The sequence below is a fragment of the Corvus moneduloides genome, chromosome 1 (genome assembly GCF_009650955.1).
Source record: "Corvus moneduloides isolate bCorMon1 chromosome 1, bCorMon1.pri, whole genome shotgun sequence".
NCBI lineage: Eukaryota > Metazoa > Chordata > Aves > Passeriformes > Corvidae > Corvus > Corvus moneduloides.
The window spans coordinates 18,092,820-18,104,087 of NC_045476.1; positions in this window are offsets into that span (position 1 = coordinate 18,092,820).

Sequence of the window (11,268 nt, forward strand, 5' to 3'; positions counted from 1 at the left end):
GGGCACTGGAGGTCCTCCCTTCTGCAGGGAGAGTCAGTGCTATTTGTCCCTGGTGGAGAAAGGAGGATGTTTACCCTGCTAAACTCCAGACTTTTAATCCAGGAGATTTCTGAACAGGGTATGGAGAGCTGACTTCTCATCTTCCCTAGATTCTCTTCCGTCCTCATGGATGTTTGTGGACATCAGCATGTGAGGCTTTTAAACACAGCACCCACGTTACCTCCTGCAGTCAGGAGATACATTTTTTAAAGCTGTGGCTTATTTATGGTGGTGGTGGTGGTGCTTGCATAATGCCTGTATACCTCACCTCCTGCAGCCACTGCACACAGTCATTCCTTCTCTTTCCCTCAGACCACAAGCACATAAGAAGGTTACGTTCTGCTCTCACAAGTTTTGTCTGAGTTCTGTTTTCTCTGTTCACCATACTGTCTCTCAAACTTGTTGGATTTCCCCATAAAAATTTTCCCACAAAACCCATTCTCCGGATGCCCCACTGGTGTCACCAGCCCTTTTCTGTGGCATGTTTCCCCCACCTTTAGTGCTGCCCTTCCCAGCAGCTTTCCCATGCTGCTCAGCTGCTGAGCCTGGTGCTGCATCCCAGATCCTCCCATTTAGCCCACGTGAGACTGTGGCTTGGGCCATTCTCAAGGGACACAGCGAGGTCTCTATTGGTAACAGGCATGCCTTGCATGAGGCACTTGGCTGCATATACAGACCAACAGGTTGCTTTCACTCTGTGTCACAAACAGGACATTCCTCAAGTCACTATCAAAAACCAAGGAGTGTGAGAAAGGCTGCTCTATTTTACTGGTTTCTGTTTTTCATGGCTGCTGTACTCCCTCCCCACACCAGTGCCTATGTGCTGGGCTTGCCTGTGCTGTGCCAAGAGACCAACTTTGCCACATGCTGGTGCCTTTTTCAACCTAGAAATGAAACATCACACACTTTTGAGATAATATTGATATAGGAGGTAATATAAAAGCTGGTCTTTATTTGGAGGCCTCCAGGGGCAGATATGGAAAATGTCCACAAAAGCCCACCCTCACGGGGTGAATACAGTTTTTATAAGTTTAGTAAATTAGCATAATTGACAACACCAATTAGGAGCACAAGTGGTGATGCAATTCCCTCACAGTCCAAGCTCCTTCTAAGTCCTCCCCCTTCAGATGGAAACTGAACTTGTTGATGAAAATGTCTCAAAGAGCTGTTTTTCGGCCTTGGTTTCTAAGGAGAACCAAGATAGGATAGGAGCTTTGGAATATGTTTTGTCTTTCTGCCTATCAGAGCAGGGAAAAGCACTGGGAAGACTAGCTATGAATGCAGTAACAGCCTACAGAGCTCCAAATATATGTACAAAAAATACAGAGAATATGTAAAAGAAAAAAAGGCAAAAATCAGTAGGCATCAATGCTAGTCAGCATCTTTGATCCTTCCCCTCAGGAGAAAAAGCAGTTGTGAGTGTGTGTGTTCATGCTTTGTTTGACTACCTATGGCTCAATATGCATGTTAGGTCATAGAAGCACACCTTCAAAAAAGGAGTGAGGAGGCCGGTGCTGGGCTGTGAGAGACTTTGTGAGCTTGTTCTGCTAAAGCTTGCTCCTGAGGAAGTTCTGTTCCACACAGAGACATATAGAAAGTTAACTGTACAAATGGAATGGCGTTTACCAGAGTCCTCAGTTGGGGCTTGAGGTCCCTGCACCCAGGACTGTACACATGACCTGATAACTAGCACAGAGAGAAAATAATGTTTGTTCTTGAGTTTACAGTAGCTCACACTACTTGCTGCTAGCCAAAATTTCCTGAAGACTTCATGCCCAGATATGCTGTGCTGCCACAGTGCAAATACAAGACTTGACAGGTTCAATCACCACTGGGTTAAGATTTGTCAAGTTGATGATTCCTGGCAGATAAAAGGATGACCATCTCATGGCTGAACAGAGACAGGGGAAAGCATGGATGTTTCTACATGAAAACTTTGTGTGTGAAATGAACTAAAAAACCCCAAATGAAATTAAATGAACCCACTACCAGCATACAGTGTGTGGATACAAAGTGAAGACTGAAGACTCTTATCTGCCAACATGTATATTCACATTCAGCTCTAGAAAGCCCTTTTCCTTGCCTGTGCTGATTTTGATCCAGACTGGGATCATCCTGCTGGTTATGATCCTTATATGGCACCAGATTGGAAGGACTTTTGTAATCTACATGTTGTTGACATTTGATTCATGCCTGCTAGGGCATTTCCCCAAGAGGAAGTCTTTTGGTTAATTTCTATCGCAATGTCTTGAGGGGATTTTCCTTTCTGTGAGCTCATCAGACCTCACAGCAAAACAGAGCCAAATATGTTTGGCATTTGGCTCAGACAAACCGTGAAAACCGGTGAGCGGGAACGGGGTGAAGCTCTGCCGGTGAACCAGCAGTGGTGCTCTGTGCTGGGCCCATCAGTGAGTGAGCACACATAGGATCATGGAATAGTTTAGTTTGGAAAACACCCTTGAGATTGTTGAGTCCAACCATTAACTCAGCCCTGCCCAGTCCACCACTAAACCGTGTCCCTAAGTGCCATGAATAGACATCTTTTGAATACCTCCAAGGATGGCGACTCCACCATTTCCCTGGGTAGCCTGTGACAGTGCTTGATAGTGCCTTCAGTGAAGAAATTATTCCTAATATCCAATCTCAACCTTCCTGACACACATAAATATGCATGAGCACTTAAATATTTGCAAATGTGGAGAGCATAGAATCATAGAATCGTTAAGGCTAGAAAAGACCTAAATTATTTTTTGCCTCAATAGAACCTTGTACTTACTGCCTTGAAGTACTGCTGGAGATGCTGCTGGATGCCTAATAGTGAGCTGGCAGGGACAACAAATGTACAGAAAATTGGGTGATATTTGCAAAAGTCTGGTTGCCCAGGTTATATGGTCTTTGGCCTCAGAGATTATGTATTTTTGTTAAGTCACAGAATATTTATTTGGAATATCATCAAAAAACTCCTGACAGTTTGTGCACTATCAGACTGGGAGTCTTTGGCAAGTGTTGCCTAAGTGCATTCTTTGGCTGGTCTTTGATACCAGGCTTGAAATATGGCACTGGCAGAAGACATTAGAAGCCCTCAGTCTTGTCTCCACAAAAAGAGTTATGCACAGACCAAGGAGTTAAAAGATCATGGAGCTTTTCTGTAACAGAGTTAGAAAAGCAGAAACCAAAGTTATTTACTGTTCCCACACTCAGAGCACTTTTAAATTGCTAGGTTAACAAGACATTCCTGAAAGAAATTTTCTGTGCACCAACGTATTCTTTGTGGTTGAAGCAAAAATTACTTACAGACAGAGCAATGTTTCTTGCAAAGGAAAACTGCAGCCAATGGAATACTTTAAAATTCAGCTGTGAGGTCTGTTAGCTTCTCTCTGGCTAGGGGTTAATTTGATGTATACATTTTCTGCAGACAGATAAAAGAAATGTCTCATTTGCTAAGTGACATTGTGATGGATATATGACGTGAAGTAGAACATATTCAAAAATTGCCCTTAGTTCTATTGCAGTTACTACTAATGGCACTGAGGTGTAGTATTAGCACACTGCAAGCCGACTTCTGATGTCAATTACATCCATGTAAACAGGATTAGAAATTGGCCCCAGCCTATGGGTTTAAACATGACTGTCTTGAACTTCATTTTCAGGACAGATAATGTTTTCAAGGAAAACAACACACTTGTTAATTTTAGCAGACTTTTCTCAGCACATTTTGGCAACAGTTCTAATATATTCCTAGCACGTGGCTTTATTTTACTGTTCATTATACTGCCTGAGCAGCAGCACAAACCAGCCTGTCAGATGAGATACTTCAATGACCAAAATACAGGTTTGAAGGCTGGGGACCAATAGTGAGAGAAATGCAAACAACTGTCATTAGGCATGGATTTCATATTTTGTTCATGACATATTTTCCTCTCTGGTAGGTCCGTACCAGGTCTGCTTCTATCCCATCTGCTATTCAACACTTAGGCTGCTTATTATTAGTTGCAGAAATCCATAACACATTTCAAACACATCAATGGTATCAGAAAACTTGCCATCATGCAGGAGCAGAACAGTCCAACAAGATAAGAATGAATTTGTTTTCTCTGTCCATTGTAATCTTTTGGGATAGTCTAGAAAGGACATTTCTTTGACCTCTAGAGTAACTTAAAGAAAACATACCATAAGAAAAGAAATACCATTGGTCCTACATATGAAATATCTTAATACAAACCTGAATATGTCCCAAGAAAAGATAATTAGGACAGAAAAAGTCTCAGACAACCTTTTAGTGACACTTATGCCTTCCTTTTGAGACTTGGTGAGAGGCTTCAGTGATGGCCTTTAATAAAGGCATTGCTGTTCGTATGAATGTTACTGAGCTAACCCAAAGTTCAGGCCAAAGATGTGGACATAAATATTCTTTCCAGACAAGATGAGAATCCATAAGGTGCAAAATTCAAACAAAAAAAGACCAACTAAGTTGGCCTCACAGAAGGTAAAGGCTCTTCAAAAATGACCAGCAAGCGTTCTAGTCCAAACCAAGTCAATTAAGAGCACGGAACTAGCTAAGGAACACAAGTATGCAGGAAAACATGAGAAAGATCTAGTCGCTAATGATAAACATTTGCTCCCTCACTATCTGGATTGTGTGCTGATCCTCCATTCACTTTTTTTTTTTTTAAAGAAAAAAGCATTTTCTGTGCTATAATTTACAACAGCTGGAACCAGTTTGTGTGTGTGTATACGTGCAAGTGTATATGTGCTGGACAAAAGAACATTACCAATATGAAAAGGAAAAGGATGGGCACTGTTTTTGGAACTTGGCTCCAAAGGGGATATATAATGATATGAGAAAGATTAAGTAAGTGGAGGAAGCTGGGGGATCTTCTAGACACAAGACTGCTGCAACATGGGTGGGCTCAGCAGGGCCTCGGCACATCCTGTGTTACCAGTGATACCATGACCCTGGTTCAGAGATTTCACAGCACTGTGGAGCAAGAGGGTGGGTACATTTGTTGCAAAGGTTTCTTTAGCCAAAATCATTCTGGGCTGAAGCCTGGCCAGTGACTGATAGCTGTGCGCAGTAATTTCAATTTCTTTTACATAAACATAATGAGGTGTTGTTTATCATTTTCCTGAAAGTTTTGGGGTTGAGATATTGGGGAAAACAAACAAAGAGACACTTTGTGAGCTCTCTGAGCAGTAAATGGCTCCCTTTGGCATGCTCTGACAGGCCATTTCATTTTAGCTTTGCTGAATCAGCTTAATGGGGAAAACTCAAAACTCATTGCCAAACTCTTATGGCACTTTCTCTTTACCACAGTGGTCATAAACAGATGTTATTATCCTCTGTACTGGGAACCAAATATTCCTTGGGGCAGGTTTGTGTAGGATGTACTACACAAAGTAATGCAGATTACTCTAAAATTAGGGAAAGGCTGAGAGTTAGGCATGTACACAGTGGATGTGAGTGTTTGAGCTTGTCACATGGAACACACAGATTCCATCAAAAACTTATGTGTGTGACATCAGCCAGTGTGACACCAAAACACATCACTGCCTGTGCTACACCAAATGCTGCTCTGGAGGGGTGGGGCAATGGCTGTTTCTCATCCTTTTATCTCATAAAATGCCCTAAGTGGAAGCAGGATATACAAATTAACCATCTTCCTTCCACAAGGCTGCTGCAGCAGAACTACACAAGCAGGTCATTTGTGTTAAGTTACAGGATGTCTTCCATGGGAGGAGGTGCGCCAAGCAGTTCTAAGCTTAGCAGAATTAGCCTTCCAAAGGGGCATAACCTGGCTCTGATTCCCAGCTCCAGAGGAAGGCAAAGGTTGTATTCAAGGCCTTAGCAGTGGCCTTTTGCTTCTGGGTGTGGTACTGATGCCCACAAATGTTTCTTGGGACAGGTTCAGCTTTTATTATGGCAATTCGCATGAGAGAAAAGCACACATTTTTTCAAGCATGATATTTTGAATTGCATACAGATAAGCCCTATTCAGTATTCAGAAGAGTATGTAATTATGCTATTTTACATACGATCATTCTTTTAATACAATCAAACACTGTGCTTGCATTTTATGACAAAGTTGCTCATGGATCACTATAAACCTCAGGAATTGCAGCAGCCACCAGAAAACACATGTGAAAAATTGTTTTTAGAAGAACAATCTTCTCATGATTATACATTAGAGCTGTTGGGGTAAACTCACCATGAAACAAATATGTCTGAAGTTTTGACTAAGGAGGACCTTGTAACAAAGTTTTGGATCTCTTCCTGACTGCTGAGCTTTTGAAAAAAACCACCATCAGAACTGTCTCGGCCACCTGCATCCTTCCTGTGACTCTCATAGGTGTGGAGTACAGCCTAGTCCACTTGTACATTTGCCACTCTTACTGCAGCAGGCTGCTCCTTGAACAAAATTCCAGCAGCCTTTCTTCCCTGAACTGCCCTGTCCTTGTCTAGAGATCAGGTAGCAAACTTCTACCCTTTGAAAGAAATGCAGGCTGGAGACATGCCCAAGGCACTGTCCCTGGTGAGTAAACCTCTTACGGTATTATTTGCAACACATCTAGTCGGAACGCCAAGGAAACCTCCCTCTCCAACCATCCAGGAGCCACTCTGGCAGTCACACTCACACCACCTAAGGTGTGATTGAAGCCCCTTCACAGCGACACACAAAACACTCACACAGTGAAACCAGGTTTCCCTACTGGCTCGACCCCAGATTTCCCATAGCAGAGCCTCAAGACGTCTCGATCCTTAAAATAATAATGTAATCTTGGTGCAATAACTAAATAACAAAATTACAGCTCCAGCTGGTTGTCTCCAGACAGGGAAGTTTCCTTAACAAGGACATCCACAATGTGGGGCATCTTTCTACTCAGTTCTTTGCAACCCAGGGCTTAAAGCAAGACTCAGCACAGAGACAGCCCAGTACTGAAGGATAAATTTCTAGTTTTCAGGTACTGGGGTGGCTAAACAAGGCTGAACCTTGGTTGACTTTGCTGCACTCTGTGAAGTTACCAGTTTGTCTAAGCAGAGGAAGATGGAAGGCAAAGCACACCCTGATCACGGGCCACCTCAGCTCTGCAGTGCAGACAGGCTATATCAAGGCATGAACTGGATCCTCCAAAATCTCTAACATGTCCTCTTGTCCTTCCTGACAAGTAACTCCCCTCACCTCCAATCAGACCCCCGTTGTCATTCATTTTGCCGGCTTTGTAGCAATTGCCCCATGTCCAAAAGAGCTATTTCCAGCAGAAAACCCATAATGTGGATCATGGGTTTTGATTAATATATCCGTACATACTTTATGCCTGAATGCATGCCCTAATTTATGAGTAACAACAAGGATGTATTCTCCAAAGAAAGTAATACTTGACTAAATTGTTCTCTTGACGTAAACCTGTAATTTAAAAATTATATATATTTAGAGTGCAAGTCAAAACAGGAAGTTTTGCATTCCCAAAGCGGATAACGATATTTCTGAACCTAAATATCTAGTGATACAAAATTGCCATGAAATGTCTCTCCCTTCCCTGCCTAACAAAACCACCGTTTACCAAATAAGCCTGCTATTTATGGGAGTGCTTTGCTGTACAGGCAAGTTTGCTCTCACGGTCTCTTTCGATGGAGAGACCGGGGATTTTCACAGTCACTGTCTGCCCAAAGAGGATTTTGCCACTGGAAAGTGCAAGCATATCCACTGAAAGCAAAGCAAATCTGGCACTGGAAAATAATTTATAAAAATTCAGATAAGAAAGAATGTATCACACAAAATCAATTCAGAGCAGAGAACTAAGCACCCAGTGGGAGATAGGCTAAATGCAGAATTTTGCATCTCAGCTGACACTGAGAGCTATCGACTCCATTATCCACCATGGGGGCTAGTCATAAAGGAACCAATCCCTCCATTAGCTCTAAGCCATCTGGCACAGCTGGTTTAGCTGCTGACAGACATGTGGCAAGGATCAGAGGTTGGGTGCTGTGATGCTACTGCAGAAGTGAACTTGAACATCAGGTGAGAAACATTAACAGCAAAATAAAACGCATCATAAACAGCAGGGAGGAAAAAGATTAGATTATGGCAGGGATCAGTTGATAGGACACGGTTGGTATGCCATCTGACTCCTTGCTTCCACTTGGGGAGCCTCTGTGCAATCAACCCCTTCAGCAGGCAGGAACTGTGCCTGCACACATTGCGACACAGAGCTATAGGAATCACTCCTCTCTTTCATATAGAGTTGTCTGCCTGCAGCATTTGCCACCAAAGTAAAGTAGTCTGTCTCTAAAAGCATTTAGGAATTCACAAAGCAGCAAAATCTACATGGATGCATGTGGGTCTACAGATGCACACACACATGTATATATTACATGTTTTATTTATAAGTCAAGATTTTGCATAGGAACTGGTTGCACAGATGTTAAAGCAAGACCTCACAAAACGTGTTCCAACAGAAAAGAGTGAGTCTGGCAGGATAGCAGCTAGAGACACTGGAACACCAGTTTTGCTAAAGACCTAAATCCCAATGTAATTTCTGATTCACAATATTAAGACATCTAATAGCTGAAGTAGTGACTCAGAAGAGATGGATCTGTTGCCTCAGTGCTCTTTTCATTATTTTATGAGGCACAAATTAGCACAGAACTTTAACCCATAATTAATTCCATGGCAAATTCGTATTATTATTGTACTATTCTGTGCAACTGCAAACCAGTAGATTTCTTTTCCGTTGTATTTCTACATTTACTTCAGGCAATGTTGCATGACTACAAGGGGGGTTTTTTTGGGTAGGTATCCTGGAGGGATAACCTTGTTGAGCTCCCTTTATTTCTTAGCAGTTCTGGACACATTTTCCCTTACAAAGACAAAGTACAGGAGATGACCTGATCCATGACCTGCCTTGGCAACTATCTCCCATAACTTCAGTCGTCATATCTTGCTCTAGGCTAAAGGGATAGCATGATAATGAAAAGACAAAAGAAATCCTATAGCACTAGTGCCACTGCTGGTAAGTACAGGTGAAATATCCATAGGTGATCAAAAGGTGGGCTATGCAATTCCACAGCAGTATGCTTTTTAAGTAATTTAATTTTATGTGTAACCCTGCATCTATCAAGAAGGCCCCTGAAGCCACAGATTTTAGACAATCTTTTGTATACAATTATCTGGCTGTCAGAGTACACACTTGTTCATTTGCTCTCCTAAACGCTGTTGTAAAAAGTACAAAACATCCTCATCTGAGAGCTGCAGAGAAGATCTCAAAAATGCCTAATGCCAACATCTTCTCTGCAGTTTGATTGGGCTTTGGTGAAACAGGTTTAGCCAAGTGTGCTGTACTTCAGTGGCCTTGGATCCACCTTGGATACAGGTGCCTTAGACCAACCTAATGCAATCACCCCTTTTCTAGACACACCTTCATTAGTTCAATAAATGTTTAACCAAGACCATGCTAGTGCTGTCACATTGCCTAAGGAAAACACCACCAGCCATCTCAGTAGCCAACCTCTCTACGAAACACACAGCTTGGTGTTCAATATTTCCTTTCAATGTATGTTGTTAGAAGAATACATTGTATTTGAAGTTTCCTGCCTTCCTAACTAAGGTGATTCATCCAATTGTACATAATAATTTTCTTCATTTCATGTAAGTCAACAGTACTGTGCTAATAGAAGTTACAGCATGTCTTCAGCATGTACTAGAAAGTAACCAGAGGAACGCCAGAAAAATAACAGAAATTACTTCAGGCACTTTATTCAGTTGGTTTTCACTTAAAAAAAAAAGCTTACACCCTTGTCTGATGGTTTTACAGTCCATTGCACAATAACCTGTTATTATGGGATTTTTTTATCACACTCACCTAAGGCAATATGAGCTCTTACAATTGAAGTGAAATACTGAAACAGAATTTTCTACCAACTACACCATTATGAGTGATACTGATCTACAGCATCCTGCTCCTAGTTTATTTATAGGGGACAATAATAAAATATTCCTACTAACTCAATTGTTTTATGTCATGGAACAGAAATGCTAAAATCAAGGTCAAGAGTATGTCAGTGGTTTAATTTCCCTAGTGCTAACACACAGTGATCTTGGAGTCTGCTGGTCTCCTGCAAGTCATTATGTATTTAATTTTCTCCCTGTAAAGTGCTTTTCTTGAATGCAAAGTCTGTGTATTCTAGAGGTAAATACATTAAGATAAAAGGTTCAAAGAGCTTTTTTCTAAAGACATCTTATAATGTCTCATAAGCTTCCTTATGAAATTCCAGTGCAAACCCCAACCATGCTGTCTTCAAAAGAATTCCCAGTGCATTTTCTTTATTTGCACAAAGGAAGGAAGGAAAATTAAAGGAGAGGAGGAGGGGGAAACTGCAGTCAATATTATGGCCCTGCAGATTGCTACAGTCAGCCACTCTGGATCCTCAGAGTGGAAAAATACCTATCAGTCAGGGCACTGCATGGGAATTTGCTGGTATCTACGTTTCTTGGCTTCCAAGGTCTTCAGAGCGTCTCATCTCTCAGATGTCAGTGCTGCCAACTCCCCCAACACACAGCAAAGCCCAAGCACATTTTCTGCCAGAAAATTCTTGTTGTCTCCTGGATAGTGAGGAACCCCCATTAGAAACAGCCCAAAGCTAACCTCTCTCAAATCACGCCTCTACCAGCACAATTCCCCTAAAATTGCACTGGTGAGCTGCCTTTACTGGCTGACGTGCCTCCCAAACCTGTCCCACTGGTTTCTCTTGCTGCCTCCCAATCTCGCTGTTTTATCTACCCATTATTCTGTTTTATAGCATGGGCTGCTTGGGGCAGGGACCACCTTCACAGGCTTGCACACCTCCTAAAGCCCTGGGATGGGGTGCTCCAAACAGCCAGTGCCTGAGATGTTCTAATAAAAAGCAATATAATCAGTCACAGGAGGAAGCATCACTTCTCTGCATTACAGAAAGCGGTAGGGAAGATGACGTAGGTAAAGCATTCTGCAGCAACCATCTCAACATGCAGTTCAGCTTTTTTTTGTCTCTTTTCCAGGACTCCACCACAGAATTGGTGCAGGCAGCTCTGCTGCACAAGAGCACACCCACAGCCTCACTCCAACAGGCTTGATGGCTCTGCAGAGCCCAGTAAAGGGGTAAAGTAATCCTTGCTATGCTTATGGTCACTGCTAGATTGGTTGTCATGCTCCTGGTGGCTGACTCACATTTCAGGAAGGCTGTGCTTCCCCCTC